The 24,514-nt window shown below is 35.0% G+C and overlaps 1 protein-coding gene across 3 annotated transcripts in view; it reads right to left on the bottom strand.

Annotated features, from left to right (window-relative positions):
• Positions 1 to 24,514, bottom strand: part of CNTN1 (contactin 1) — a gene marked incomplete at its 3' end in the record, with an annotated part of 284,949 nt that overhangs the window by 164,461 nt on the left and 95,974 nt on the right. The window contains exon 3 of one of the 3 annotated variants that reach the window (XM_079773428.1): positions 15,419 to 15,517. The exons of the other annotated variants lie outside the window; for them this stretch is intronic. The remainder of the gene's footprint in view (positions 1 to 15,418; positions 15,518 to 24,514) is intronic. 3 annotated transcript variants of the gene reach the window in all.

Here is a 24,514-nt window from a genome sequence, read left to right as displayed (position 1 = left end):
TGGATTGCATATACCATGGTGGTATATAGCACCATAAGATTTTAATGAAACTGAAAAATTCCCATTGCCTAGTGACATCATAGCCATTGTAATGTCCCAGCACAACATATTATTAAAATGTTTGTGGTATAAACAAACCTACTGTGCTCCTAGTCATATAAAAGCATAGCCCACACAATTTACAGTATCAGCCTATACCATCTAGTTTTGAGTAAATGCACTCTAAATATCTACACAGCAACAAGATACCTTAAAGACACATTTCTCAGAAGGTATCCCCATCATTAAGAGGCACATCATGGTACCTCTACTTTCCCCTAACTCTTAGGGGCAGTTGTTCAGACAGTTTAATTTTGTTCAATCCTGACTTTCACTCTGCTCAAGTCCTGCCATCTCTGGTAACAAAACCTGAGCAAGTTAAGGCAAGGATAGAAAAGTTTAGTGAAAAGTTCTAAAAGTCAATTTTTACATAAATTTTTCCCCATTTACACTAATTAAAGAGTAAGATGCAAATTGACTGTACTTTCGTGATGCCCACTAGCCAATCAGGAGTGAGTATGCAAATAAACCCAACAAAGATGGTGGGTTAATTTGCATACACAGGCACCGAGTGGCTGGGGGTAGGGCATTTCTCACTGCCCCAGCCACTCCGAGCCTCTGGGAAGTATGGGAAGGTGGAAAGGCAGCTCTGGCAGAGCAAAGACAGGGGAAGGAAGGCCCATTCTTGCACGAATCTTCGTGCATCGGGCCTCTACTTAAGTCATAAAAGTACTGGGAGATATCATGAAATATAGGGTGATATTTATATTAAAACAATGGAGGAAAGATTGCAATAAATCAAAGCTATTATTAAGAAATTTGAGTAACTATTTATTGAAATAATTGAAAAACTGAGAGATATTATATCAAATTTTCTCAGAAAATAATCTATTCTATGAGGATTATCTTCTTAAAAGGGGAAACAGAGCAACTTGAAAAAAACAAAGTTAGAAGGTTATGAACATTGATAAAGAAAAATTTGCTGGTGGTTTATTAGAATTATAAAAGCTATTTCACTAGAATTACTAGTAAAATAATATTTGGATGTTTATCTAAAGTTCTCATATAAACATATATATTTTTTTAAAATAAGTTTCCTAAACATAGGGATGGAACACAAAAAAAGTGTCTTCTCAGTTCTAATACACCATTTGTTTTATCAATTTAATTTCAGGTTTTATAAAAATGTCACTATGACATTAATTTTTGTGGTATCTTTATTTAAATAACATTAAAATGGGAAAAACATGCCATTTAGAATTGAAAACATATATAATGCTAAAAATGCCACATGTGATTCATAAATTGTTAACAAACATTCTTGCATATCCTATGTAATAAAAGTGTAATATGCAAATTGACTGAATGGCGGGATGGCCTGTCGGCAGGGGGCTGGCAAGCAGGCGGCGCCAGGCCAGCCAAGGCGCGTGCCAGTAGACAGAGGGAGGGGATGGAGATGGTGGGGGGCAGCAGTGAAGGGGCGATGGGGGGGTGGGGCTGGTCACTTTCCGCGGGTGCCGTCCCCTGATCGGCCCGCCAGTCACCTTCCACAGAGGGAGGCCAGACTGCGGCTTAGGCCCGCTCCCCCCTGCAACTATCAGTGGGACATCCCCTGAGGGCTCCTGACCACAAGAGTGCTCAGTCCAGGCTGAAGGACCCCCTGAGTGCATGCATTTTCGTGCACCGGGCCTCTAGTATAAAATAAACTCTAAGACACCTGCTACAAAGCTTGAAAACCAAGCCACAGTTACACCATGTACTAGAAAGAGGAGTGGTCCCAGATGGAGCTGGCCTAGATTAAAAATTAGTATTTCTGCTCATCCTAGTGACATTTATGAGATAACACGTTCAGGTATCTCTGAACGTGTTAGCTCATCTATAAAATGGTAATAAAAATACCTTTCATACCAACCTTAAGAATAGCTGAGGTATTTTTATGGGAAGGTACAATATATATAATAAAGACTTTGCTAATTAAAGTTTGGTTTAACAACAATGAGTATGTAATTCTGTAGCAGAACTAACCCCAGAGATCCCAAAAAGTGAATGATTGAAAGTCAGATCCCAGGGGGCTCCCAAAATATCTACATAACTTCCTTTTTGACTATATAGATAACATGAAGTATTTACTCCTTTGTAAAATATGATTTCGAACACATACACATGCATGCATATATATATGCAATGATATATACATAGATATAAAAATTGTATATATAATTATATACAGGGTGGGACAAAAGTAGGTTTATAATGGTTAATACAATTAATTAATTAATTAATACAATAATAAACTATTTTGCATGCTCACAACTACATATATATATGTGTGTGTGTGTGTATACTCTTTTGAGCTAGGACTTTCATTCTCAGTGCACTGGGAAAAGCAGTAAGAACAAAAAGGAAAGAGAAAAGTGAAAAGAATTTATGTATGTAAACTAAGGATAGAAAGTTACCCCTATGTCTAAGTCACCCCTATGTTTTTATTAAAGTATTGGTTGATACTCCAGTCACATGGGAACTTCTATCAATACCTTTGATTAAGAGATTGATCTAAAGGGTCCCACTTCTACCACTATCACATGTCGACTCAAAGGCTCTGGAAAAGACTTTCATAGCAAATCAAGGATTCACTGCATGGTAAATACAACCCCAATCAGAATTTCACCAGGAATATTTCCATTTTATGTCCTGAAGCTTGAAAACAATCTAGATGAATGATGTCTAGATGAATGATCTAGATGTCCTTGTTAAAGACAATTTGATGAACAAAACTATTAACATTGAATTTACTTTATCATCCTTATGCCAAAAAATGTGGTGTTTTATTCATCAAAATGATAAAGAACACAATAGAGAATGGATAATTTATAACTGATTTAGATTTGGTGCAGTAATAATACAAACATGAGTAAATAGCCTCATACATCTCCCATTAAAAAAATACTCTCAAATCAATTGGTACATATCTGCACCAACTATAATCTCACTGACAGCTAAAAAATACAAAATCTATCTATACTGATTAATATAGACATGCAATTTACTCAAGACTAGCTCATATTTTAATATCATCACTCTGAATAACTTTTTACATTAACTGATAGGAACTATAATAGATTCAGACTGTGTGTGCATCTTCTGAAAGATTTTTTTAATACAAAGAATGACCAAGGGATAGATTGGAGGCATTAATAATTCCATTTTGTTTTATGACACACAAAAGGAACAGAACTTTTAGGAACTATTCGCTCCTTTTACCACACTCCTGGGTAGCCCTGCAGGACATCGGGATGCATCTAAGACAACAGTTGAAAACTATTAAATCATAATTCAGGCTCCTGTCAGGAAAATCAAAAGAAGGAAGAAATGTAATTCTGGACATGTCCTTAGAAACTTTAAGTGAAATGACTGCAAGCTGACAGTCTTTAGAAAACTATAAATATAAATAAACATTTAGATTTATTATGAGTTGATTTCAAATTAAACAATATAGTTATGTTTGCAAGGAAAATTATTGGGTATCTTTATATGCAACATAGCATAATTTGAATAGAATCTTACAATGCTAAGGATATAAGCATTAACGAATATGCCACTTTACTATCCTTATCTAAAAAGTGGGTTGGTTTATTGGACTCATGTATATTTCCCACTAGTATAGTATTCTGTGTCTCCTGGGGAAAAATAAATAGGCTCTTAGTAATTTAAATTTGTTTTGCTTTGATTTATATAACTTGGCTTAGGAATTATTTAAAATTCATTATTTCAATAATACAAATCATCATTAGATATTACAAAGGTATCTAAGAAGGTTGTTGGGATTCCATATTTCATGGAGAGTGTCTCCCCAATAGACATTCTTCAGTGATAGGAGAATAAATCAGAGAGCCTAGCGTAATATCTAGAAGTAGTTAATTCTGTTTCCCCTGGAAAATCCCAACAAAACATTATTCTTGGTATTTGTGGAACCAGAGGATAGATGGCTAGGTTGGATTGACACATACTTGTGGTCAGTTTTGTAGGAAATGGTTCAGAGGTTGATAATGTTTTCAGTTGGCAATATGCTTGTTTTGGGGGTCAATCATTAATGTAAATTTTATATTTGTTCATGTTTCACTTTCACTGACTAATTTACCTTGCATATATATTAATCATATAAAATAAACATTTTAAATTAAGAGTGTAGTTTTGATTGTTGTTGTTAATGGTAAGTTCACTCCTTTGGTCTTCATACGTTTTCTTTTAGAGGTGTGAAAGTTCTTCACAGTTGCATGGACCTTTTATTTTTACTTCACAAACAGATGAAGAATTGGTGAGGCCAGATATTACTAACACACATTTTAAAGATTAGTAACCTTTATCTTAGAGGGATTAACCCAATTGTCTAAAATCTCAAAGAAATAAATTCAGGCTTTCTAGTTCTTGGTGCAGTGGGTTTATGGTACTACAATAATATTTAATATTCCTCTAACTGTGCAGAGATGTTTTCTCTTGATATTTCATTACTTATTGCTTAGTAATATATAATATAAGTCTATCACAAATTCTAAAAAGAAATTCATGGGAAAAAAAGTGATTTTTCTCCTTTTTAACCAGTCCCTACTGCCCTTTTTTCAGTAAGAACAGCTGAGGCTCTGGGTTGCATTTGTACTACAAGGCCATGCTGTGTAATTCAGTGCAGTACAATTTCAGTAGCAGTTTCATTCTTGAGAAAATCTAAAATGAAGTGGCCTTTCCAGATGCCAGACATATGACACACATCCTTGAAAGGCCTTGAAAACAATAATAATTTAACTGGAAAGCCTCTTTGAAATATTCTCTCTTCAGTTTATTCCATCTGTATCTCTTTTAGAGAGAACTGGTTGTGGTCAGATTAGTGTTTATCATAAATTCCAACATAGCATTTGAATGTCTTGAATCAAAACAAGTGGGGGTCTAAAAAAGAAACAAGACAAAACAAAACAAACAAATAAACAAAAACAAGTGAGGGTCTAGATGTTAACTCATAAATTATTCACCTATTTATTTGTTCATATATATAATAATACTTCCAAAGGAATTTGTGACAGCTTACATAGTCAATATAGCTTTTAAGATAGTAATAAAAGAAGGAGATCCCAGTATGAGAGAAATCAAGTGAAATTTAGCTAAAAGCTGCCAATGCAGGGAAGGGGAAAAAAATAAAAGACAACCAATTATATAGCTCATACCTAATAAAAGTAATAATAATAACTTTAAATAAAATTATTTTTTCCTAATTGAACACTAAGAGGGATTTTGACTTTACATAAATATGACTGAGGAAAATAATTTAAAATACAATTATAAAAGAATATCTGATGCATTTTTATATAATCCTGGTGTCAAATTGCAGCCCTGGGGATCCAGTCTATCTAAGTATAAAGCTTACTATTTCTATGACAGCATAGGTGCAGAGCTGAGATGCTCTAGAGAAACAACTGACTGTTTAGTACATTAAGTCCACTGCTCTCTATTTAGGAATGTGCCTGTGGCATAACTAGTAAGATAAAATTCTAATTGCTAACTACATTATAAATTCACTGTTTTTAAACTTTTCCCTAAAGATCTTTGAAAGTAATAAAATTCAAATAATTTGCAGTTCACATTTTTAATTGGCATAAATAGGCCACACGGTGTTTGAAAGTGACACAAATGGAAAGGAGTAACCATTAGTGAATTCAGGTTTTTTTCCCTCTGGAAAAATGAGTGTTAAAAAGAAAAGCATTGGCTGATTTGAATTACTTTACTACAGAAAATAAAAATAAAAAGCTGCTTTATGGGTTGATAATGCTTAGGAAGAAAGGAAATGAATACTTAAGTCTGCAGGAGACTTGATGGAAGCATTGGAGTTTGCAGTACCCTCACCCCTGATCCCTGCCATTATTTTATTACTGGTAGATCTGCTTGTCCCTTCCACATCAATTGTCCGTATGAGTTTACTCGTTTTCTAATTTCCACTATAATGTGATTGATAAAGCAATTTCTTTTATCACCCATAAACTGAATATTTTCCATAGATTTGTTGCTGAATTTATTTTAGATCAGCCTCATCAGTTATCATTTCATTGTTTCTCAATTAACTTAATCTGTGTATAATGATTTTTACTACCTATTAGTAAAATATTACTATGAAATATTTAATTTCCATTCTGCCCATGTATTGTTGAGACATTTCTTTATAGCCCAAACTTAATCCCTCCATTCTTTAACAAAATAATCTATACTAATAAAAGCCAAGGTTGTCCTCGCACTCTTGTGCACAACGTCGTCACAAGATGGCCGTCACAAGATGGCCGCACACACAGTGGAGGTGGGGCTCGGTGGCTGCTCCATGTGGTGAGGTGTTGGGGTCCTGTGGCTCTGTGCAGTGTGGAGGAGGTCAGGCCCAGCGTCTCTGCCGCCTTGTGCGAAGGAGGCAGGTCCTGGAGGAGGAGGCGGGTCGCAGCAGGGGAGGGCAGTTGTGGACGATCAGGCTGGCAGGGGAGCATTTAGGCATCAATCAGGCCAGCAGGGGAGTGGTTAGGGGGTGATCAGGCTGGCAGGCAGAAGTGGTTAGGGGCAATCAGGCAGGCAGGCAGGCAAGCGGTTAGGTGCCAGTGATCCCAGATTGGGAGAGGGCTGTCCGACTGTTGGTTTAGGCCTGATCTCTGCTCACGCCGGGGCTGGTAGGTCACAGGCATGCCCCCAGCTTCCATCAGCACCTCAAACCTCAGGAGCAGCAGCAGCAGCCGCGGTAACAGCAGCGGCGGCAGTGCTCATGTGAGCTGTCCCAAGTGGGCAGCAGGTTCCATCAGTGGCCCGCCTGGCACACACGCATGGAGGTGAAGTTGCTGGCACCCGCTTTTCTGCAGGCCTGAGCCCTTGGCAGCTGGGGATGAGCTGGTGATCCCAACGGCCTGACAGCTTGGTGACAGAGGCACATTCATCCTGGGGACTGGCAAACAGGCAGAAGATGGCCCTGATCACAGGAGGCTAGGCCTCAGGACCCTAACTGCACGATTTCGTGCGCTGGGCCTCTAGTACACATATGGACATTGATACAGTCTCCATTTCAACTTTAACACATTACTCATGTTTCTTCCTAAATTACAAGCCACTGAAATTTCTGTTTTTAATAATGTAACCAAAGAATTACTTTTAAGCATATCAGTGGACACATGGCTGGCTGTTTTAAAGAAGGATTAAGTTTATATTGATGCCAAGTATGTCTCTACAGGTGCCCACTGCCTAATCCAGTGATGGCGAACCTGACACGCGTAGCCATTTCTGATGACAGGCGGCCGCTGAGGTGGCCGCATGCCGAGGATGAAACATTTGCGAAATAATGTTTTTTCCTCAAAGTGACACACTAACCGAGTTATGCTCAGTTTTTTGGCAAAGTTTGACCCACCAAGCTCAAAAGGTTGCCCATCACTGGCCTAATCAATGCTCATGAATGATTTCTTCCAACATTATATTTCTGTGGTTAAGATCTAAGAATTCTATGTGTTTTGAATCACAGAGGAATAATTTTCTTTCACTGAAGTTTTCTTTCTTAAGAATGTTTCTCAAAATTGATAATTTAGAGAAGCAAAAGCAATTCATTAAAGAACATTCTCCCTTAAACTAAAATGTTAATTACATAAAAAACATTAAATCTGAATCAAGAATTCTATAATTAAAAATAGTACTGCAATTTTTATATTATTATTAAATTTTTAACCTTATGTGCTTTGAAAGTTATTTTGTTATATACACATAGGTATTTAAGTGAGTCCATGAATAGTAAGTGTCAATCATCAGAAACTCAGCTTTCACATGTAAAAATTAAGTAATTTTAATATGAACCCATTCAACTCTAAGATTTATTTCATTCTTGATGAGGGACTTGAGAGATAAATTCTAAATAATGTTCCTCTTAGATTACCAGAAACATTTTCTTCAAGACTGCAGGAAGCATCTATTTAAGCATCTATAATAATATAAAATGTAAATAAAAGGAGGTCTTAACCAAAAGGCACTAATATTTCCATAGGTGAGAATTCATCCTACTGAAGTAAAGAACAGAGAGAAAAATAATCATATTTGTGATTTTTCTTACATTTAATAACTTAAAATATCATTGTGCCAAAGAATTTCCTTTTCTCCTACAATAATGATTAAAATTTATCATTTATTAAAAAGCCAACAATACTTGGCATTCATGCTTTCCTGTAAATGTCTAAAACAAATGTATCTACATAAACATTTGGCCATGTTCTCTCTCTCCTAGATGAGTATGCTGGCACAAACGCCCGCTTCTCTCAATAGCTTTATTATTATTTCTACTTACTTCTACTCCTTTTAAGAATTTCCTATGTATTTAATATCTTCAATAATTTAATAAACAAAAACAAAAAACAAACAATGTACTATTTCAATTCATTTTAACAACAGGACACAATCCCAGACCCAACAAATCACATTCTTTTTGGCCTAGATCTCTGCTTATCTTACAGGTCATTTATTTCTAGCAATTTGTTTTATATAATTTGTCTTTTAGCTATGTGTGCGTGACAGTATGAAATACATTCACTGTTTTTTAAATATACTTTCTTAACATTCCTATTATCTCATTGTCCATTTCATTGTAACTATTATGAATTAATTACATGAGTAAAAAATTATTATCATATGCCCTGGCCAGGTGGCTAAGAATATTGGAGCATTGTCCCATGCACCAAAAGGTTGCCGGTTTGATTCCCAATTAGGTCACGTACTAGGGTGCGGGTTTGATTCCAGGCCGGCTCGCCCTTCATTCCTCTTTCTCTAAAAATCAATAAACATAAATCCTCGGTTGAGGATTAAAAAACAACAATATCACCAAGACATTAATGACAAATATTTACCAACTATTTACAATATATCAGACAATAAACTAAAGGCTAAGGATGTGGACATAAACAGAATAATAATTGCTCCCAGGAAGTCTAAAAACAGGTTGAATGTTATGTAAAACTAGAGGCCCACTGCACGAAAATTCATGCACTTGGGGAGGTCCCTCAGCCTAGCCTGTGCCTTCTCGCAGACCAGGCCCCCTAGGGGGATGTCCCCCTGCCAACTTAGGCCTGCGCCTGGGGGGATCGGGCCTGAGCTGGCAGTCAGACATCCCTCTGGCAGCCTGGAAGCCCTTGGGGGATGTCCAACTGACAGCTTAGGACAACCTTAAGCTGCATTTGGACCCCTGTGGAAGTGCACTGACCACCAAGGGTCAGCTCCTGTGTTGAATGTCTGTCACCTGGTGGTCAGTGTGCACCATAGCGACCGGTTGTTCCTGGTTGTTCCACCTTTAGGGTCAATTTGCATATTACCCTTTTATTATATAGAATAATTTAAAATATTTTCTCTTCATTCCTTCTATTCACATAACTTCTAAGTAAGAAATGTTTTATTAAAATATCCACAGTACTTTTGCTGGGAAGAATATCTGGTCAATTTTTAAATAACCAAATGTTTTTATATTTATTTTTTAATCACTATGACAACAAAAACTGTATGCTCACTCATCCCAACCATCCGAACTTGCCATTTACAACATAATCCTTGTAAAAACTATCACAAAATGTACTCATTGATGGTAGTGGGAGAGGTGGCTCTAGGAGATATAAAAATATCTAAATCTTGGTGGTCAGGCATGTTTCCTTAGGTACAGTTAGTCTTCATTGAGATTGAAGGCCACATTCATAGAGAAGCTGACATTATTAACATGATATTTAAATCTTTAGTTACAGATATATTTTAGGTCCAGCTAAAACCCTTCCTCATCCTTCCCAACATTTGCTTGTACAGCCCTCTGTCACATGAAACTATATCCTTCTAATAAACCCCCCCTCTTGCTTAAGCTAGTTTAAGATAGATTTTGTCATTAAAAAAAAATCCTACTATTAAAGGATTCATGTTACATACAATATGTTCATTTAACATAACAAATGTTCTCTCCATTTGATGGTGTGACAAGCCATAGTGTCTTAGAATTAATAAAATGTGGTAACATTAATTCATATGATCATTCATTCAACATAATTATTGAACTGTGCTATCTTCATGGCACTGTATCAGACACTGGGGAAGAAATGATGAACAAGACAGATGTATTCTTTATACAGGAGACTTTCCTGGTTAGTATCACTTTTTCTCCTGTAGGTGCTAAGAAAGAGGGCAAAAGGGTCTTAAAACATCTCCCTAGGGAAAAGAATTTTTAAAATATTCTATCACTAACTAATAATTTAGAAAAATCAATAACTAATTAATCTGAATTTACTGATGACCTATTATTTATTAATCTACTCATGAAATTAATTGGAAGGCAGATATTTTAGAAATGATCATATTGGCTAAAAATATCAAAGTTTCAGGCATGATGGCATAAGGGCTTGACTAGCAAACTAGATAATTGATCGGCCTGAGAACTATAGTTTACAGTATCAGAAAAATAAGCTTTTAGGTTAGGTAGGAAAATAAGAGGAAAGAGTGGTGTTAATTCCAAATTTATATAGGGAAAATGGAAGTAGCTCTTCCACTTAGAACCCATGTATCTATCCTGAAGGTCAATCAGAATGGCCACATTAAGCCAAGCCCCTCCTACAAATATTACTGTGCATGGGACTTTTTTTATTAATCCACTAGAGGCCTGACGCACGAAATTCATGCAAGAGTAGGCCTTCCCAGCCCTGGGGTTTCATCCGGAGGGTCGTTCTGATGTTCAGCAGTTCGGTCGATTTGCATATTATGTTTTTATTATAATAGACAATAATTTAAAAGGTGCTTACACTACATTCATTGAGACATTGCTATTATCACTTAGTAGACAAAGACAACTTAAGGAATTTTCTTCTAAAGATAAGATTATATTCAGATTTTCTATAGTCTGACAAATTCTCTTTTTAGTAGGGTTAAAGTTCTTATTCTTTAATTTTATTATTTTTCAGTATTATGTTCCAGCCAAATCCTGATATACTAATCAATCTAAAGCCAGAGCTTATAGGAAACACAAAACTAGAAAATAAAAAGTAAATTTTATACTTATAATAATTGCATAGAATAAATTTCTTCAGTGGTAAGCATTTCTAAATTTTCTACTAAAATTTCCCCTCTGTAAAAACCAGTTCATTATGATTTCAAAGCACTTAAAAATGATAATAAATGTCTTTTTTTCCAGGTTCAAGTAAAGGGAAAAAAAGTAGTTGTTTTCTATTATTCTTACCTAATTGTTCTTAAACTTGGATACCCTGATACTAAACTATTTTGTTTATTAGTGGTCCATCTAATTCACCTCTTGGCTGTCTTCTTATCCAGTTCCTCAATAGATTCTCCTGTTTGTAACCCTGCTTCTCTTCTTGCCAACTAATATTTCAACTCCCATCTGTTTAAATTCCTATGTTCTTTCTGGCACAGCTCTGCCTCCAGATTCCCTCCCAGCCACCTACCTTGTTGCCCTTCCATCTGCTAGCATCTCTAGTATCTTTTCTAACCTATTTCCAATCTAAATCATCTCCAATTTTCCATTTTAAGTTGCAAACAAATTTCATCAACATTTATCTCTTAAAGGGTTATTGTGATTGTAATAATATATATATTATCTTGGAGTTATAAGGGGAAGTTAAAAGATATACAGTTTAAACATACATTTAGTGTTTGAACTCTTATACCTTTTAAAGTCACTTATGCATCTCAACTCTTCTCAGTGATGATGTTTTGAAATAATAGAGTGTACCACTGAAAGACACTGCTAAGGGCTTTTGGTATATAGTCTTTAGAGTACTAACTACTTTTGTGTGGCCCAATTCGTGTTAGTCTTGGGCTTAACTGTTTGGTTCATTGTTCCCAAGTTATGCATTCACTGATGAGTAGCAACTACATTCTCAAGACAGTTCGATTCATTTTTTAGCAGAAATATTTTTTTTAACTAGAATATTACCTGGTTACCTACTGGATATCAAAGACATTATGTAAACAACAGTAGCACTTGTTAATTACAGTTTCAGAATTTGATATTTAAGTAGCATTAGGTTGCATTTTCTTTTAAATCATTGATTTTGTTACTTGACAAGGTAGATGCTCATTTTCAGGTAACAGATATGATATACTACAAATTATAGCAGTCTCAGGAAAATATTTAAAATTTTGGAACTATGTAGCTTTTCATAAAAGTAAAAACTTCTAATTCTCCATTCTTATTTCTGAAGGATATAACCTCCTCTGTCAACCACAATTTGGAAAGGAATAAAACATGTTTATGGGAAGTTCACTCAGAATTTACCTGTACATTCAAAATAACATAGATGTTTATTAAAAGCACAATGGTTTTTTAAAAATTGACTGGTTTATTTTTAGTACTGGGAGTATAATATTTCTATTGATGTTAATTGGTGCTAAAGAAAACGTTAAGAAGCGTTTCATTTTGTTTTAATAAAGGTTTTATTCTTATCCAGGTATAGCACACTCAATAGATCTGAAGAGGGCTGTCATTGAAAACATAGTTTGTTCTACTCACAGGTCCCAAGAGAAGGGAGCATGCCAAGCAACGGGGAGGGGGGGGCGCGGTTTGAGATCATGGGTGATGGTCAGGAGGCCAAGGGAGAGCAAGCTGGAACTGTGAGCGAGAGCCTTTACTGTGGTTTTTGCAGGAAGCAGGCAAAGTAAAAGTGGATTTAGGATTGGCTAGTTTGAATAATTTCAGGGAGCTCTGGGGCATGGGGGTTGTCTCCAGATTTCCGGTTCTTGTCCCTGGATGATTAAGGGAGGAGGAAAGTGGCCCAGAGTGATTAATAACTTTTCCACAATCTGAGTTTATGGTTAATGTTATAGAACATATAAGGTTAGATATAGATGTGTATTTTTTTTATTAGAACATAGTACAAAAATCCCTTATTAGTATAAGCATTTATTTCCTATAAGAAAATTAACAGTTTACAATTTTAAAATATTCTTCTCAACTGACCTCATCCTCTCACCTTAAAAAAATTAATTTTAAATTAATTATAAAACCTTATATACTAAATCATAATATTTCAGAATTCTTATAAGTTGATTTTAAGAGACATTAATAACATATACCAACTATGAATGTAAGTATATTTTTCTTTTAAATATCTTATATTTTATGTTTCACTACTATAGTTTTCATTCCATATCCCCTTTTTTCCTTTTATTACATCTTTTTTACATCTTCAGTCTCTTTTTCAACTGTATTTAATATGATTATACTTTGCCATAATAATCACTAAACTCATCTTGGTGGTTCATCTCATATTGTGGTTGATATTCAAATATTCTCGTGAATTCCTTGTTAGTTTCTCCCAGTTGATAACCTATAAAAATTAATTATAACTACTCTGGGAATGGGGAACGGAGCACATCTCATTTCAGATTTTCCTCACATATGCCAGGAAATATTCTTCATCTGAACATCAAGTATTTTCCATGAAATTGATAAATGGCTTTGTTTGAGACATAGCAATGACAGAGAGGTTTAAATAAGTACAAGTGCAGAGTACATAGACCCCCTTGTTTATACAACCTCCCCATGTCAGCCCATTAATTTTACTGCCCTGATCTTGTCAGCCAGCATGGGAGTTTTTCCCCTTCTACTGTCACCTCAGCCAGATCCAACAAGTGGCACTGTCATGATACTCATTACTCAGAATTTAGTGTGTCATTAGGCAATAAATATATTTAAATGTATGCCCCCTCCATTCTGTCTCATTTTTCTTTAGACCCCGTTTTATTTGCTCTTAATGGGGCACCTCAGCCAGGGGCATTTGAGCAGAACTGAACCATATGACTCAGCATCAGGAGACCTCTAAGTTGTAGAGGCAATCACTCCTCCTTCCTAAGGAAACACTCCACGTGTGAGTTTCCTCCTGTTCCTAAAGGAGATCAGCTTGGAAGATTTAAACACACTGGACAATGCTGAGGGCTCTGGGCCACTCCAGCACCCGGCAGTTGACAGGAAACCCACGTAATAGAGTAACACCATAGCAGAATTGAAATGCACTGTGATATGTTTGAAAGGTAGCTTTTCTGACCTCCAATTATCATTCCTATGTGGTTCTCTCTCTTTAAAAAAAAAATAAATGATGCCTGATTTACAAAGCACATTTGGCCTTATCTATTATTTGTGTCTTAAGAGATTATGCAGCAAACATATTTTTTTCAAAAAGCATCATTAACATACTTGAGAAAGTATATATACATACATGTGACACTGAATTCTTAAATAAATCCTATGTTACAATGTGTATATATATATATATATATGTATATATATATATATATATACACACACACACATATATATATATACACACACATATATTTTTATGGGCATATATACATATACATATAGACTAATAGTTTAAATTACTGTTCAAAAAATCCTTAAAAATTTTTACTATCCTTAGAGTTTCTTACTGAATGGTTGTTTATGCTTCTTTTCCACCCTAAATATATGTTCAGGAATTCATATCAGACTACCCATTATTTGCATATTTATTAATTATTTGCCATGATATTTAACCAAGCAGCTTTAATTCACAAAGACTGACAAGCATAGTATAAAACTACATTATTTAGTTTTTCAGAGTTGTCGTAAATTTTATTTGGCTTTTATACAATTGAATAAGTCTGATTTTTAAAACACTAAAGAAAGAAAGACAGCTTTCTTTTTGGTAAATTTCCAAATATGCCATCTACCCATTTGTCTCGGAGCAAGGCAAGCTAGACAGGGGGAAAACACAGCACCACAGGTAGACGCCAAACTCTTTTGTTTCTGACAGCAAGGTCTTGCTTCAAGGACATGCTAGTCCAAATTGTTTTCATTCCATCTGTTCGATTTGTATGCTGCACAGAATTTGAGTTTGGGTCCCTCGGACTTTCCTCTACTTCTGGGAGGACTGAGCATTTTGGGCGTCTCCCAACATCTTTCACCATAATTTGAACACGTTGGCATTAAGGAAATAATCGGAGCCACAGGAATACCACAGCCCTGCTGAAACTTCTCCACAAGGAGGTAATTTTTTTTTTATTGATTCAGCTCACTCTCAGTGCTGCCCCTCCCAAATTTGCAGGCTTCTGTCTAGCCCAGACCCATATACCTGAGCTCTGGTACCTCCTTGAAAAGCTTTTGCATGCAAAATAAAATTCTTTATGGCACCACAATACCAAAAACATATAAAATACAGTCAGCTTTCAGTTAGCATCACAATTGAGAGCCCTGACGCTGCATCACAATATTGAGGTCTGAGTCAACCTTACTAATCATACTGCACCGCTGTGATCCTCACTCAGCACATTCTTGTTTACAATGATCTAACCTAGAGAAAAACCTCGGACTTACCTCATATGCTGAGAGATCTGTCGTCCTGGGTATAATATTTATTGCAAATTATCCATCTGAATAAATGCAGCGACAGTTATACCGCAAGCCGCCTCTCTCCTGCAGCGGAAAGCAAGTTAAAAGGACTTCAAGCTGTGACCTCAGAGGCAGGCACAGCCGCTCCCATCCTTCAGCCAACCTTCTGAGAAGAGCAGGTTAGATGACAGCCAAGCTGGCTCTCTACACAGCAATACTTTCAAATAAAGCATTCTGTGCCTGGAGCCGGGGGACTTACATCTTCCACATTCGGCTGGACCTAGTCAATGCTGCTTCTATGCCTGAAAATATTAAGCATTTCACTGCAGTCACTTTAATGCAAGAAACTATCTGAGGCGACTTCACAAACCCTGTCATTCTGTTCGGAGACTAAAGACTGAGCACCGCATGCATAATTCATGCATTAACATCTTCAATGCACTTCCTGTAGCCCACTGTTCTGTCCAGTAATGGGCTATTGATCACCTCATTGCTAAGGCAATTGGAGCTCCGTGATTGGTTTACTTCCACAAGTAAAATTACGACTGAAATCACAGGCAGAAGCCTCCCACCCGGCAGCACCCACTGGGGTAAAACACTCACAGGGAGCGGATGGCATTTGCATGCTGCAGAGTGTTTAAACTGAACTCTCTTCTGCAAAACTGCGATAGCATCTGTTGTCTTTTATTCGGAAGACAGATTTCTGCAGATTTAGGTTTATTAGTTTACATCATAAGTAAGATCTATGGAGGTGTTTTTTCTCTCTACCATTTTTGGAAAATTAACACGGCTAAACTGAAAATTAAGGGAGGAAAAAACACACACGGAAAAAGTGATGTGTGGCTATAAGTCATAAATGTTTACCTGGGCTCATTTGAATAACCTTTCTTAGAAAACTTTAATTTAAAAATAATTAAATTTCTCATTTCAATAATGTGGAAGACATTTATTTAAAAAAATGATTATGGTTGGTCCACGTGTTCCTCATTGTTAACTGTTTTGGGCTGTAAGCACACCTACCCTGGGTGTGTCAGTAGTTCTGAGAGCCCTTTCTCTTCGAATTTATGCATCTAAGAACACATCATGGTTTCTCTTAGTCTTTTTTACTGCCTCCAAAAAGCAGGCTTTAAAACAAAAGGTGCATTTAATTATGCTAATGTTCACCAAGGGAAAACACAGGTAGCATTTTAAAATGCCATAGTAGGCCTGGCCAGTGAGGCTCAGTGGTTCAGCGTCATCTTATGAACCAGGAGATCTGGGTTCGATCCCTGGTTAGGGCACATGCCTGGGTTGTGGCTAGATCCCCAGTAGAGGGCATGCAGGAGGCCGACTATCAATGATTTTCTTTGATCATTGATGTCTCTACCTCTCTCTCCCTCTCCCTTCCTCTCTGAAATCAATAAAAAAATATTTTAAACATTTACAATGTCATAATAGTATTTGCAAAAATACTATAGTGAGAGATCCATATAAATTATGTATGCATATATAGAAAATATTTTCTATTTTCCAAAGTATCTTCAATGTTAAAATTAATTAAGCTGCAGTTGTTGTTTTTCACCCAAAGAAAACCAAATATGATGTTATGATGAACATTTAGAAGCCTAAGGCCATGTCTTTCTAAAGCCTCTTTTTATACACACACAGTTACAACATGCAAGCATACAAATATCATATTTCTATAATAAGACCATTTTTTAAAACCAGAGTAAAACCTTCAAATTCATGGGTGGGGGCTAGAGGACATAATAACTGTCGGAGTATACCCCATCTAACCATTACTAGTACACTGCAGGGAGCAATTCACTCTTGGAGGAGGCATGATAACAGCGAATTTTAGTCAGTAAACCAGTAAGAATTGCTACCAACCTGCACGGGTAATACTGGTGCTGATGACAATAGAGATGGAGTTAGGGATGTTCAGAGAGATATCTCTTCCTTCCTAGTGCATATGTAAGATCATAATCCTTGCTAGGCCATAGAGAAGATAATGGCACCTAATTGACGAAGGCTATGCTAAAATAGTCTACATGGCAGTATGAAAAATTAACCATCTAAGAACCATGTATATTCCATATTCTGTAATATTTTGTTCTTCCCAGGTAGATTCTATTTGTATAGAATCTTTAATATAATCAAATTCCAGTAAACTACATAGTAGACCTTATTTTACAATATTTATCTAAATGATATTCTTTATTCTTTAAAAAGAAGACTGGAATACCTCAAAAGCTTAACCAATACAGAATTTGTAGCCAAGGACTAATACATATCCTGCCAAGAGTTGTACCAATTTAATAATCTATGGAAGCAATTTCATATGAAGATACTATCTCATTTAAAAATAGTAGGCCATTTAAAATCTTAGCCTTTAAGTTATCAGATATGAGGATACAGAGTTCAATAATTAAGAAAATCTAAATTGCTGGCATAAACTAGTTAACTAAGCCCTGGAAATGAAAGCTTTCTGAAATGACAGGACTCAATGGTGTAGAACAGCTGGATAGGAAGAACATTAACTTAGTCCACCTCTCCTTCAGCAAGTGACAGGAAAGTCAGCATCTTTTCTCACAAATATCCATGACCTTGGTCAAAAATGAAGATAGTAACTTTGCTTCTACTTGGTAGATTTGCAGATTCAACTGTTTTAAAGGTAGGGAGAGAGAGATGAGAAACACACAAACACCTCATCAGTCTAGAATAGCACAAGATTAGAAAAGGGTACAGCATGAGAAAAGCAATGGAGATAGTAAGTCCCAAAGAAATCAGAAGGAGGAAGCAAATAAGTCTGAAATGAAAACAACTGGAGCAAAGTAGTCCATTGTACTCCCAGATGAAACAAAGCCGAAGGCTGTAATAAAGAGCCAATTTCCACTTTCCAGAAGTCTGGCTATGCCTGAGAAACACACTTAACCGATCTTTTCAAATGGATGAAAAGCAGAGATGGCTACTTTAGATAAATCTGATCTCTTTGTAGAACAAAAGGCTTCCCAATATCTTGAATTTATAATGCATGTAAAATATGGAGTGAACTCTGTAATGTACAACAGGGTCAATAAAATGGATCAAAATTTGTGAAAACATCAAAGAATATTTAGTCTACTAAATTTTTAATATCTCCTAAGATGCATAACTAGCCTGCCTATTATCATTTGGAAAAATGCAAAATTTATATCCATTATAAGAAGATATAATGTCATATATAGTTAGGAGAATAATTCAGCCTACCAAAGTTTCTACATTCCTGAGCTCAAGGGTTGTGGGAGCAGACTACATTTGTTCTCTGAGATTTAACACATTCTTTCTACTTTTTCACCCTGTCCTGTCAATACCATAATCATTCCCTAATCATAACACATTCATTTAATTTTAAAATGCATTATTTTATATAAAAGGAATTATGCCAAATGCTAGGAAAATACATAATTATAGGTCAGTGGATGATTCCAAGGTGTTCATTCTTTAGTGAGGAAAACAGGTAAACACATAGATATAGAGTGATTAATATAATCACCATAATACACATGAGGCAAAGCAGAAAGAACTGTGTCTATATGATTCATACCTTCTAGGTAAGTGTTAATTCTTCTTATTTTTATTCCACTATATGAGGCAGAGCAGCAGAAGAAATATTGACATTACCAAATGCCCATGGGACATTAAACAATAATTTGTAGAGGGGGTGATATTTAAAGGAGCTGGGTGGTAAATTGCATTAACATAGCTTTTAATGTTTGACAAATTTGAGATTAATTTCAGGATTCTCTGAATTTGCATGGCCTTCCAAAAGCATCACTTTTATTATACAGAAATCAAGTTAAGTATCTTTTGGTGAGAATTAAATTACTTAAAGTACAAGAGTTAAAAATTCAGTTTGTATAGTTAGTTAGATAAGAGTTTAAATCCTGCTTCAGTTTCCTAATCTTGAAAATGGGGATTTTATCAACATTATTGCATTATTAGGAAATTCAAACATTGCAATATCTTTATAGCACTTAACATAGTTTCTGACACAGTAAAGACTTAGAAACATTAATTCATTTCCTCCTAATGCCTGGTCTTGGAAGAAAGGCTTGAATGGAGAGTCATTTCTAGTAAAGAGAACAACATGGACATTTGTAGGGAGGCAGGGCATCACACAATATGCTTAAGAAACTGAAGTAGCTATATTATGAGAATTTGGGATACAATAGACATTTTGTCAGGTGATAAGGCAATATTATATAAAATCTGATTTCTGCAGGATCCTTTTCTTAAGCTCTGTTAAAATCCTGATTACATAGATCATTTTTAACACCGTTAAAAAGTGTGAAGCTATTCTACAGAGAGATATTTCAAAATTGGTCCATGAGAATAATATGACTAGGTTTTGTGGTGGGAACATAGATTAGATGTAGTAACCAGAGGGAAAGAATACATTTAATAGAACACCACTTGTAGTCCACCAGAAGTGATAAGGGCTTAAACAAGGCAGATATAATGATATGGAGATTTAAAATATATATTCTAGAGATATTTATTTAAGAAATTCATCAATAGGATTAAGTAGGATTATGCGATTAGGAAGAATAATAAAATATTTTTATGGTGGTGACTTGGGTAAATCACTGAACTTCTCTTCCCTCACTTCTATGTAAGATAAAAATAAAAATCTTTTAAAAATAACTACTGATACTATAAAAAGATAGTGAGATTATAATATTAAATATAAGCAAAAGAGGGGTAAACTAGGAAGCAAGATAAAGAGCTGTTAAAGAATTAAAAAGACAATTTCCAGTTGACACCTGGATAATGAGGCTATAGTTCACTAAACAGGTTAGAAAGTTACCAGAATTGTTTAAGCTAGGAAAGTCAAAGAAATAGCTCAAGGTAGAAAGTGTACAATGAAAATAAGATGAAGGATGAAACCTAGAGACAAGACCATGTACATAAGAGCCTTATGTCAATTTAACATCTTGACATGATTAACACATTGATTGCAAAAGGGAAAATTGCTAACATATATTAAACATATACTATAAGGCTGGAACAATGCTTAGTACTTTAATAAACTGATTGCATTTGATCATCACAAAGCCCTTGTGAGCTAAGTTGCATTTATTCCCATTTGTCAAGAAGTCCCACTGGAAGAAAAGTTAAGCAATGAACAGGTGAACATCCAGATTTAAGTTTTCCTTTCAAATCTCTTCCCTGACATCAAACTGCTGACCTACCTCACTGAACCATCATAACAGAATGTTTTCTCTTCATCTCTTTGCTTTTTTTATTTCTCAAAAGATCAATAAATCATGTTTCATATGAAAAGTATATGCAGTAATCAATACTAGTTTAAAAAATTAGAGAAAGATACATTAGAATATGGAAAAGAAATTTATTATTGCTTCAAACATATATTTTATATATTACAGATTGCCAAATAAATATTATATCATTTTGTCTGAATCAGTTAACAGAGAAGATATTATTCCATTATATAGAGAAGAAAATAGGCTGAAATAGTTTAAGTAACTTTCTCAAGGATACATAGACATAAAGAATAAGATAGAATTTAAGTTTCAAATGATCAAAGCCCATGCCTATTTCACTATATCATACTTTACAGTATTTTTAAAAAAAATCATCAAGTAATGAATTAAATAAAGTGCAGAAACCAAATATCATAATTTAAATATATGACATTTTAAAACAAGAAAAACAGTATGGATAATATTGCATATTGTCTACAGATATACACAGATACATGAAAGTAATGTTTGAGAAGTATATAAACACTAAGTCTCTATTGTAGTTACTTCTCGGGACAGGAAGGAGGAAGGAGAATATAGAGAACTTTATATGATTATATGTTTATTTATTAAGCTGATAGTGGGCTTTCTTATACTATATAAATATTTTAAATATTAATAATGAATTTTAAAAGTTAGGATAATAAAAAATATGCAAGAAAAAGAACTCACAAGGTTTAGATGTGGATTTCCCCTCCCCCCCCCCTGTTTGTTTTTTTTCAGTTTGTACTTCCCTTTCCAAGATGGAAATCAGAAAGAAAAGAAAAAAGCTCCTAATGACATCCATTATTAACATCTCTTCAGTCATTAGAAATAAATTCAGTTAAATAAAAAGGAGAAAATACATGTGGGGAATAAATATCAACACGTCTCAAAAGTTTGAGAAGTTGGACATTGTCCATGTAACATGAAAGGGTTCTTAGTTACGTTAAAACACACATTTTCTTAATATTTCAGTTGGCTTATAGACATCAGTATTCCAAATGATTTCCCAGGTTTCACAAAAATGACCCAATTGTAGCTTAATCTCCATATAAAACAAATCTACTAAGCATCCTCCTATGGTTACAGATATAATTGAAAAATATAATTAAAGTCTTTTAAATCTATGAGAGTATAACAACTCCCAAATAATCCTAATAATCCCTATTTAATTATATTTACCTTTAGTTATCTTAAGAAAGGCTTTTTATTTTTTAAGTGACTAAATCCTCTTGCAGGAAGACATTAAAATTCAAGTAAGAGATATCAGAAGCCAGTTCAACCCCATGAGATTCACGGAAGCAGCTCAGGGTAACTGCCAACCTGTTCTCTCTAAATACACATTAGGGAAGAACTTTTAAAAGTATATCATCCTTCTCTAGTAAAAAATTTGAATATTTTCAAAGTATTTTTGTTTAAATATATTTCTAGTTTCAAAATAATTAGACCTACCTTGGTATGTAGGTCTGAGGATATTTTCAATGATATTGATTTTTTTTTAGAGAGAGAGAAACATTGATCTGTTGCCTCCTGTGTACACCCCAACCAGGGATCAAACCCACAACCTAGGTATGTGCCTTGACTGGGAATCAAACCCGCAACCATTCTGGTATAGGGACTATGCTCAACCAACTGAGCCACCCGGCTGAACATCACAATATTTTTTATTAAAATAAAAGTCTGTACACTCTTAAGTCTTTTAGAATTTTTGAACTTTTAAAAAAATGATTTAACCCATAACTCACTTCTTTAAGAAACTTCATTGGGGGGAAAAAAAAGGTTTATTGCATGAATTCATGAATAAATAAATGACAACAACAAAAGAGATGATACTGCAATGTTTGCATAACACATTAAAAACACGGACTCCTTTTATGGGCTTTATACATGTTTTAGCTTTGTATACTAAAAAGGTATGTAAGTAAAAACTTCTAAATAGATATAGTTTTTAAATAACCACATCATGATTATAGCACACTAGTGGATATATATGAATGGGCATATGTATAAAATTTTCAAACTTGCATGGAAGTACAGTATACTTTATTTCACATTAGTAAAAATATAACTATACACCTTGTTGAATTTTTACAAACTGGCACAGCTATGTGACCCACACTCAGATCAACAAATAACACATTACTACGAGCCAGAAGCTCTGTGTTCTCCTTCCGCCCTTCACTGCCCCCACAGACAGCCTCTGTACTCATGCTAACCTCCTATATTAGTTTCAACTGGCTTTTCACACAACCATTTAAAACTAATCTCTAGTGCTGCAGAATTCTCCAGTTACAGAATCCTAACAAAAATAAGTTTGAACAAAAGTTTTTTATCCACAGTCTTCTCATTCTTACTTAACTGTAAGTTTAAGATGTCAAGTATATCTGTTTGCTTTATTTAACAAGGCAATTTTGTATGTTCTTTTTTATATGAATACTTTGGAACATACCTTATTTTTCTACCAAAAAACTAGGCCCATCCTGGTTGGTGTGGCTCAGTTGGTTGGGCGCCATCCCATGCACCAAAAAGTCACCAGTTCAATTCCCGGTCAGGGCACATGCCCAGGTTTCGGGCTCTATCCCCAGTGGGGTGCATGTGAGAGGCAGTCAATCAATGTTTCTTTCTCACATTGATGTTTCTCTCTATCTCGCCCTTGCTCTCTCTCTCTCAAGTCGATAAAAACATTATAAAAGAAAAACTAGGTCCGACAGCAGGATATTAATGTAGCAGTAAGATCTTTTATAATATATTTGTTTTTCTGCATATGACAATCAACTTTGCTTCTTCATATGAAGTTTTATCTTTAAACTAGCAACTATAATTTCCTGGAAAAGATTTCATCATAGATATTTGTGCTATGAAATTAAAGAGTTACTCAAAAAAGTATCTTAAAAATAGAACTAATATTTTAGTTGTAGGCAGTGGGTGTGTGGATCTTTCTCAGCAACATGATACCTTAATGAAATACATGACTTTAATTTAAAATAAATAGTTGCTTTAAAATAGGGATAAAAGTCCTAATTTATATAAGGATAAGTTATGATCTGGACAACCTTCTTGGTGCAAAATTGTGAGATGCAAAACTCTTGGCTAGTATATGACCCAGTAATAATTCTGTTTGAAAAATTCATCTGAATGAGTAATACAAACAAACCAAAAACAGGTTTATGAAAGGGAGGAGAAAGAAAATCTAGCTTGGGATATGCAGGTGTGAAGGCAAAGGACACCCGTCTTTCTTACAATGACTTGAGCCTTTTCTTTCACAAATATTAATTGACGTGGGCTATAGGTGACAATCTAACTTGGTGCTGGGAATTTAATAACTCTTGCCCTCAAAGGCTTAAAATCAGTTGTCTTTTGGAGCTCTTCCATACTAGCTCATTAGAGACTATTTTAATGTTCAGGATTTTTGCAAAACAGTTGTTAAATGTAGTAATTATTAATAATTAAAATTTTTCTTATTCACCTGCATAAATTGAAAGATAAGGCATAATAAATTCAAACTTATATTTCCAGCCAAAATGTATTTTCCAAACTCCAGACCCATCCACCCACTTGCATAATTGATGTTTATTTTATACTTGCATATGTCCCAAGCATCTCAAACTCAGGAAGTTCACAAATTAACTGTACTTTCTTTCTCTAAATTTGGTTTTCTTTTTTTCTACTCTGCTAGGAAATGGTACCACCATTCCACTCATTGGGTCATACCAGAAACTGAGATAGTATCTTTTATATTTGTGGAGAGCATTATACTAAGCGAAATAAGCCAGTCAGAGAAAGATAAGTACTGTATGATTTCACTCATATGTGG

This window comes from Cnephaeus nilssonii (assembly GCF_951640355.1).
Source record: "Cnephaeus nilssonii genome assembly, chromosome: 6".
Lineage (NCBI taxonomy): Eukaryota > Metazoa > Chordata > Mammalia > Chiroptera > Vespertilionidae > Cnephaeus > Cnephaeus nilssonii.
The sequence above is the reverse complement of the archived record's forward strand: the minus strand, read 5'-3'. Positions and strand labels throughout refer to the sequence as shown.